This window comes from Microtus oregoni, unplaced genomic scaffold, assembly GCF_018167655.1.
Source record: "Microtus oregoni isolate MIOR12 unplaced genomic scaffold, Mior012 000023F_ref0000262, whole genome shotgun sequence".
In the NCBI taxonomy this organism is placed as follows: Eukaryota; Metazoa; Chordata; class Mammalia; order Rodentia; family Cricetidae; genus Microtus; species Microtus oregoni.
The window spans coordinates 1,515,611-1,524,460 of NW_024543082.1; positions in this window are offsets into that span (position 1 = coordinate 1,515,611).

Consider the following 8,850-nt stretch of genomic DNA (forward strand, 5'->3'; position numbering starts at 1 on the left):
GGATTACAGGCTGTTGTGAGCAGCCCAGGCGTGGGTGCTAGGATCCTGACTCAGGCCCTCTGGAAGAGCAGGAAGTACTCTTAACCACTCAGCGGTCCCTCCAACACCTGCTTTTCTCTTTACGTTGTCTGTTCTTTTGAGATGAGTCACAAGCTCCAGCCCACACTCAGAAAACTAGGAAGCGGGGTGGAGGAGGTGTATGGGGAGGGAGTTAAACCTAACATCCCAGATGAAGGAGCATTCATATACCTTCCCGGAACTTTGTAAGGAAGAGTCTCCCCCTCGCACTTTAGAATTTATCTGAGTGGACAAAGAGGAAGAAACCTGGGAGGAAGACAGGTCTAAAAGGAAAGAGGCCGTGGACCGGTGTCAGGGCGAACCTGATATTGTTTAATTTCTTTATGATTCAGAGATGGAATGACTAAATCTGTGACAGTTTGATATTCTGTGTCGCCCAGCTTTGGGACCATGAACAAAAAGAGGCAATTGTGTTACATTGTGAAGCAAACGCACAGACCATGCAGTGACAGAAACTGGTTTCTCTCTTGGGACCTCACCGAATTAAGAAAGCTGAAGGGACCACAGAGGGACGGTGTTCCACACACAATCTCCTTGCTATTGCCCACCTCGGACCGAGTACCTCAGCCAGCACTAGTTGATTCTCAGCTCTCACAGGTGCAGGTGCCAGAGACAAACACAGTGGAGGGACTGGGGATGCAAATGAGGAGAGAGGGTTTGTAAGTGACAAACCAATGAGAAAAAAAACCCAAAGTCCCCAAACCCAACTCTGTATGTCTTCCCAGAGCTAAGCGGTACCTAGCACCACATTGGGGCTCTAGCAATGTTCCCACGTGGATGAGCGACCATTTCCTCGTTGGCATACACTGAGGGGCACAGAAACAACAGTACAGTATTTCTGTGTGTTCAGACTTAAGTCAAATTAATAAATGCGTGTTCCTAAAGAGTGACATGCTTACTATTCATGACGCTGAACTCACGGAAGACCCTGAGCGAAGTGTAGCTCGCTGGTCTGAGGATATGCGGGTGGCCTGATGAAGCTATTTCTTCTCTAAAACACCACTTGACAGATACCAAGAAACCCGTGGGCAGTTCTCTGGGGAGTGCCCTTTGTCATGCTCAATAACTCCTATTCTTTCTTTAACCCTGTGCTCTCTGCTTGCTGTCTGTCTGCTTGGGGGAGGGGAAGGGGGAAATTCCAGCCTATCTGGGGAGCACTTAAGAGGGAGGTTCCATCCTAGTCATCCTCTACAGGTGGATCCTGGAACTCCCCTGGAAGGGTAGGGCTGAGACCCATCTGTCCTCAAGAAGGTTACTGGGTTTGTGAGCAGGATCCAGCTTCATACTGAGTTAGGTAAAACTCTCAAGCATGAGAAACAAGAAGAGCTATACAGGTGTTTCCACACACCCGGAAGCTCACATTATATACAAGGAAGAAAAATGGTGAGTATAAGCAATGCAGTAAGGCTGGCCAGTGTGCTGGCCTATAGCTGTATTCCAAGCGCTCGCAGGAAGATTTGCTGCCTGCCTGGGCTTTAATAATTCCAGACTAGCCAGAGCTAGTGGAATGTTGTCCTGGTTAGTTATTGTCAGCTGACACAAGCTAGAGCCCCTTGAGGAGTGGGAGCCTCAGTTGCAAAAGCGCCCCCCAACAGAGCAGAACAAGAAGAATCTGACTCAAAGATTAAGGCAGCAAAGGTGACAGACACAGCGTTGTTGACAGAGGTTTCTGTCCCACCAGGTCCCACAGCCGGTTAGTTCCAAATAAACACACAGAGGTCTACATTAATTATAAACTGATTGGCCTATTAGCTCAGGCTTCTTATTAACTCTTATAACTTACATTAGCCCATTATTCCTGTCTGTGTTAGCCACATGGCTTGGCACCTTTTTCAGCGAGGCAGTCACATCTTGCTTCCTCTGTGCCTGGATGATGACTGCAGACTGAAACTTCCCTCTTCCCAGAATTCTCCTGTTCTCATTACCCCGCCTCTACTTCCTGCCTGTTCGCCCTGCCTCTACTTTCTGCCTGGCTAATGGCCAATCAGCATTTTATTAAACAAGTACAAGAAACAAATCTTTACAGGGTGAAACCATTGGCCCACAGCACAGTATGAAGAGATGTCTAGCCTTCCATCCCATTCCCGTCACCATAAGATGTCTGCAGGCCCAAGAGCCAGCGCTTCAACAGAAGTGGCCCCCAGGTCCCTGAAATGTAACCTAGGCAGCTGTTATCACAACCTGATGTGAGAAATGTCACACGGCAAAGCCAGCACACAGGTGACAATGCCCTGCCCAGCTGTGTGACAATTGAGTGAGGCAAGAGTAAACGGAGTCTTGGGGTTTGCCCTCAGGGACAGGCAAGCGCAAAACTCAAGAAGGAAAAGGCAGGGCTGGAGAGATGGCTCAGAGGTTAAGAGAACTGACTGCTGTTCCAGAGGTCCTGAGTTCAATTCCCAGCAACCACATGATAGCTCACAACCATCTATAATGAGATCTGGTGCCCAGAACAATATACACATAATAAATAAATTTAAAAAAAAACCAAAAAATTTAAAAAATATTTAAAAAAAAAAAAAAAGAAGGAAAAGGCAGATTAAGTGAGTGATGAACTACTGGGGTCCAATCCTGGGGATGGGTCCGAGCGTCCAAATCAACAAGGACCAGGCTTCTCTCCCTCTGAAGCCCAAGAAATAGATTGTACTTCCTTATAAGATTCGTTTTGTTTTGTTTTGTTTTTTTAGACAATTTCTCTGTGTAGCCCTGGCTGTCCTGAATCTCACTCTGTAGACCAGGCTGGGCTTGAACTCAGAGATCTGCCAGCCTATGCCTCTAGTGTTGGGATTAAAGACGTGCATCCCATCACAGGGCAATTCACAAGATTTTAAAAGACCAAAAAGAAAGAGTGTTCAAGTTAGCCATCAGAAGAGGAAAAAGCAACAACAACAAAAACAGGAATGTAGCTCATTTAGTAAAGTGCTTACCTACCAAACAGGAAACCCTGGGTTAAATCCCTTGTACCACATAAGTAGAGCATGGGGGGGGGGGGGGAAATGGCTGTAATCTCAGCCCTCGGAGGTGGAAACAGGAGGGACAGGAGTTCAAGGCTACTCACAGCTTCACAGGAAGCAGAAGGCCAGCCGGAGTTACTTATGACCATTTCTATAAAAACCAAGTTGCTGGGATTGGACAAATGGCTCAGCGGCTAAGAGCATCAGCTGCTCTTCTAGAAGACCGGGGCTCAATTCCCAGCACCTGCATGTAGAACACCCACGTCTGCATGAGGGTGTCAGAAGCCCTGGGACGAAGTTACAGACAGGTGTGAGCTGCCATGTGGGTGCTGGGAACTGAACCCAGGTCCTCTGCAAGAGCAGCCAGTGCTCTTAGCGGCTGAGCCATCTCTCCAGCCCCTGGGCTTGGTTTGTGTGATAAAAATAAGCATATAAATATTCCATCCCCCGTCAGCAGCGCCTGTGGACGTCTGCTCAGAAACCAGGACACTGTTTGGGCTGTTCCTGCTAAATCCTATGAAACAGTTTGTGGAAGCAAAGATGTAAGGACAACAAGCAGAATCTGATATTAAAATGATTATTTCAGACACTGCAGGACGCTGGATGGGGAATGGAGAAAGGTAAGGGGAGCGTTGGGGCTATGTGTATTCCTTTGACAGCCTCACCCTGTACGTCTCTCTTCTTTCAAGATCTTCAACCGTCCTGACATTCAGATGTTTGTCAAGGTGCTTTTTTTCATATGGAGAAGTTATTTTCTCGGTCTTGATTGATCTGATCATCTGCCATGGGGACAGTGCCTCTTCCTCTACACTTCCTGGACTAAAACCAGCTTGGTTCTCCCGGAGCCTGGCATCCTGACCTGGCCAGAACTTCCCATTTCCTCCTTTTCCCCCATTTTTCTTCACTTCTAGTTTTTTTTTTTTTTTTCAGCATTGGTAAGAACAGGAAGTACTGGGCTTCCGTCGAAGGGATGTACTCACCACATCGAAAACATCAGCCGGAAAGAGAAACACACACCCCCTCTAGAAAGCATGGCCCTCTCTGCCCACCCTACCCCCACCCCGGGCCCTCCCATTCTGGCCCCAACATACCCCCAAGAGCCTCAGAGGTCCGTGGGGTTGCACCACAGTTTGGGCCACAGCGACACTCAAACCAACTTTAATTCCACTGAAAACTTGATTCACAACACTGGGGAGATGGTTCAGCATACGGGTAACATGTCAACAAACCCGACTACCTGAGTTCAATCCCTGGGCCCATGACAGGAGAAGACAATGCCACGAGTTCCCTGACACGCATGTGCATGTCACACACACACACACGTCATCCTTGAAACAAGATGGCCCCTTCTATTGTGTTGCAGGGCAGAGTATATAGGGCTCTCCTTGACTAATGGCCACGCCCTGACTCTCGGGACTTTTCAGCTGCAAGCCCACCAGAACCCACTTCCCTGCCATCAGGAACTCATGAGGGTCTCGTGCTCAGAGCAGCCGCAAGCTCAGTAAAACAAGTTGTTTACTTCAGCAGGCAAGGGGTCACAGAAAATTCAGGGTCTGAGGGTCTGCAGTCCCCAGCAACTGACTGGCTGTAAAGGATCTCCGGGCTGTCTCTATGTGGGTCAGCTGGTGACAACTACTGTTCTGAGTGTCCTTTCCTCTGCCCCGTGTGGACCGTGTCCAAATCTGCCTTTTAATCAGTGAGCGTGTGTTTTTCAGGGACCACTAACGACCCCGAACTGACAGTTTGACGAACGCCAGGCTGCTTACACTGATAACATCTTGACCTTAATTCCATATGACCTTCCGCAAATCTTAACTGCTCTCAGCCCAGGGATTCCCTCAGGTTAAGTGAAATTACCTAAAACATCAGCATAAAAGAAGTGTTTGGAAATCGTCCAAACACTTGCTGGAGGAGGAGATGACAAGGGGGGATTTCTTAAGTAGACTGTAGTTTACTGCAGTATCCTGTTTAATTTTGTCCACAGTTTTCCGCTGTATTCCAACAACGCTGTCATCTCTCACTCCTTGGAGCAGCGAGGTCTGTGCTGAAACCCCACAGGTCACCTAGAGATACGCAGGGCCGGCATGGAGTCAAGTTGCTGTGAACAATAGTTTTGTCCTCATTAAAAAGAAAATGCATTTTAAAAAACCCACTTTTATATTTTTTACTTTCTCTTTTTCTGTAGATAAATATTTTGGCTCCAAATGCAGTCACACCCTTTCTGTTGCTCTTTCTTCCCCGGCACTCTTGTGCCCCTCCCTCCTCCTTTAGTCAGTCTTCTTTCATTTCACACACGCACACACACATACACACACACACATACATACACACACATACACACATACACACACACATATACACACACATACACACATACACACACACATACACACATACATACACACACATATACACACACACATACACACACACATGTACACACACATACACGCACACACACACGCACACACGCACACACACACACATACATACACACATACACACACACATACACGCACACACACACACACATACACACACACAGGCTCTATGTGCATAAACACAGTCACTGGCAAACCCTTTCAATCTAGATTTTGTGTCTGAGAAAAAGTGTGATATGGGAGTGTCCTGGTTTTTTATTTTTATTTGTGTAAGTATGTGTCCACAGAGGCTAGGGACATTGAATTCCATGGACAAAGATGGTTGTGAGCTGCCCAGCATGGGTGCTGAAAACTGAACCTTGGTCCCCTGGAAGAACAACAAGTGCTCTTAACCACTGAGCCATTGTTAGGTCTCAGGAAGTGCATATGTCCATAGATGATAGCCTTGGCTTAGCTCAGACTGGATTTCAGAAGGATTCCTGGTGGTTAAATAAAAGCCAACCCTCCTCAGGAATTGGTGGAACGGGTTTTCTATCCACCAAAGGAGTCATTTTCCTTGCCTTTGGCGTAAGGGACACGTGACTCTGCATTAGCATGTACCTATGGTGGCCCAGGCTGGCCTCCAGGCCCCTCAGTCCCTACTCACAAGTCCCTGTACACATTTCAAAGGCCCCTGGCCAGTGTCCTTGTCCTCTGCCCTGAACTCACAGGCCTGCTCCAGGTCCAGGTTTCCCTCCTTCAGTTACTCGTCCTCCTCATAACCTGCACGATTTTCCCACACCCCTGCCCCACCCCTGGCCATGTCCAGCTGCTTCCTCTGGGCTCTGGACAGTTCCAGTTGCCTCTGGAGGTTCGCTCCTACTCACAATAAAGCTGCGGCCCTTTGGTGAGCACCTTACACGCTGGCACCATCTTCCAAGCCCCAGGGAGTATTCTCTTTTCTTTCTTTTTGATTTTCAGAGAGAGGGTTTCTCCGTGTAGCCCTAGCTGTCCTGGAACTCACTCTGTAGGCCAGGCTGGCCTCGAAATCACAGAGATCCGCCTGCCTCTGCCTCCCGAGTGCTGGGCTGGGTTAAAGGTTGTGCTACCACCGCCAGGCAGGGAGTATTTTTTAATAGCATCTTCCCCTAGCTCCACTATCCGCTTCCCCTAGCCATCACCACACCTACACTCTTCAGTCTAGAAATATCTTCCATGGTGATTTGTAATTATTTGTAATATGATGAGATATGTCAGCTATTTATAGCCACTCCTTCCTCAAGTTCACCCTTAATGAGTCAGCGGGATGCCTGCTTCAGGTTTGGCCTTCCAGGCTTTGGCTGTGTTCTCAGCATCCTGTGGCTTTTTGATGCAAATGCTAGGGTTTCCCAAGCAAGTATTACTAAATAAGGAACTTTACCACCCAGGGTCCCCAAAGGAACCAGATAGTACATTCAAGCAAGAACAAAGCACTGTTTACAAAGCGGCAGTTAGGGACAGGTACCCCATAAAGGACAAGGCACTGACACAGGTCTGGTGACCCAGAACTGCTACCCACCCCTAAACCCATAGGTAGGGACCAGTAGAGTCAGTGGGGCCTGCCAGGCAGAGTTTTGAGTTTAACAGAGAAGTGATCTCTGGCTGATAGGTGTAGCCAGCTCAAGACAAATTCACAAAATGTCAGAGAAATAAAATCCCTCATCTCATCCCCCCATCCTCCCAAACCCACTCACCCCCATCTCCCCTCAAATCTTCTGAGGCTCCTATTTAGCCAAATCAGCCTCCCAGGAAGGGTGGACTACAGATCTGGTGCTGTGGAGAAAATTATCAGACATGATAAACAAAAGTGAGCCAAGAATGGCTAAATAGTGCCCAGACGGAATCAAACTAAGGGACATTCAATTCCTCAGAACTGGGACTATCTGAGCTCTGATAACTCGCTTTGCATTTCTAGGAAGACCTCAAGCTTTTGCTTTGCGACTCAATCGTCAAAATCTGAGAGCTTGTGCCAACAAACAAGCCTCCCATTTTCTCTGTGCTTCTCAGTGCTCTGTCATCCGAACATTCTGGCATGTGGCATTGTCCTACCCACAGTCTGGCTGTAGAGGAGATCTCAAGCAAACAGCCATTTGGGTTCCACCAGAGAACTCTGGTAACAGGCTCTGTGACTCTCCCTCTCCAGTGGCCCGAGAGAATGTTATAGTGTACTCTTAGGAGAGAGGTGGGTGGGAAATCAGGGCAAAGGGACAGGATTTGTTGGAAGAATCCACAGATCAAGACTAGAGACAGGATTTTACCTGGGGATGAAGGGCATGGCTGAAGAGATGGCTCAGCAGCTAAGAGCATGTGCTGCTCTTGGGAAAGACTGGAGTTCAATTCCCAGAGCCCGAATCAGGGGCTCACAACCACCAGCAACTCTAGCTCCAGGGCATCTAACACCTCTGTCTTCACTGGCATCTGCACACACACACACACACACACACACACACACACACACACACACACAATTAAAATTACAATTTTCCTTTTTTAAAAAATCTACCTGCCCAAGAACCTTCCTTGCTCATCCCCGCAGGGGGTGAACCTGAACTAGTGTGAAGAACTTGAGCTAACTCTGGTGCTGAGGACCCGGGAGAGCTGGAGGGCTGAATGACTGTGCCACTTCCCAAACCCAGAACCAGGCTAATGACAAGGCCTAACCCAGCATCCACCTCATCTGTGATCTGCGGTAGTACTGAAGGGGCCGGTTCTGCAGACCCAAAGCTGCAGAATCTCCCCGACACAGGATGAAAACAGGATGTCCAAGAGGAGTCCCAGAGGGGGCCAGCATCAATACGGTAGCAGAAACCAGAGGCCTCGAACCAGACCAACGACTCTCTGCAATGAACACTTACAAGAATTTACTGTGTGACTCAGTGTGTTACACTACAGCTTTCATGGAGAGACTTTTTTCTTTTCTTCTTTCTTTTTTCTCTTAAATTTTATTTTATTTTGGAGGAGGTTGCAAGGGCAGTGGGCAGATATGAAGGGATGGGGAAATGAATGGGATGGAGATGCATGATATGAAATCCACAAAGAATAAATAAAAGGAAAGTTAAAAAAAAAAAAAGAACAACTCCACCTGCCCTAACCAAACTTCTCATCCCTTTGAAGGGAGCCTTCAGACACTAGGGATAAACCAAGCTAACAGGACAGCCACAGCCTTCCGAAGTCACTGACAGCAGCCAGAGAATTTGTCCTAAATTCCCAATCTGCAGTCCTGTGAGGTGGGGTCCTAAAAACAATGATTACATGCAATGATTGGAGGGGCTTCAAAGGGACTCATAGACCCCAAATATCTCCCTAGTGGACTCAAATTCCCTTTGAAGTTTCCATCGTTGTCTATGCCCAGAACCTGCTTCTAGAAGTCTTCTAAAATGTGCACAATCACCCAAAAAGGCATGACGCTTTTTGGTTACCCT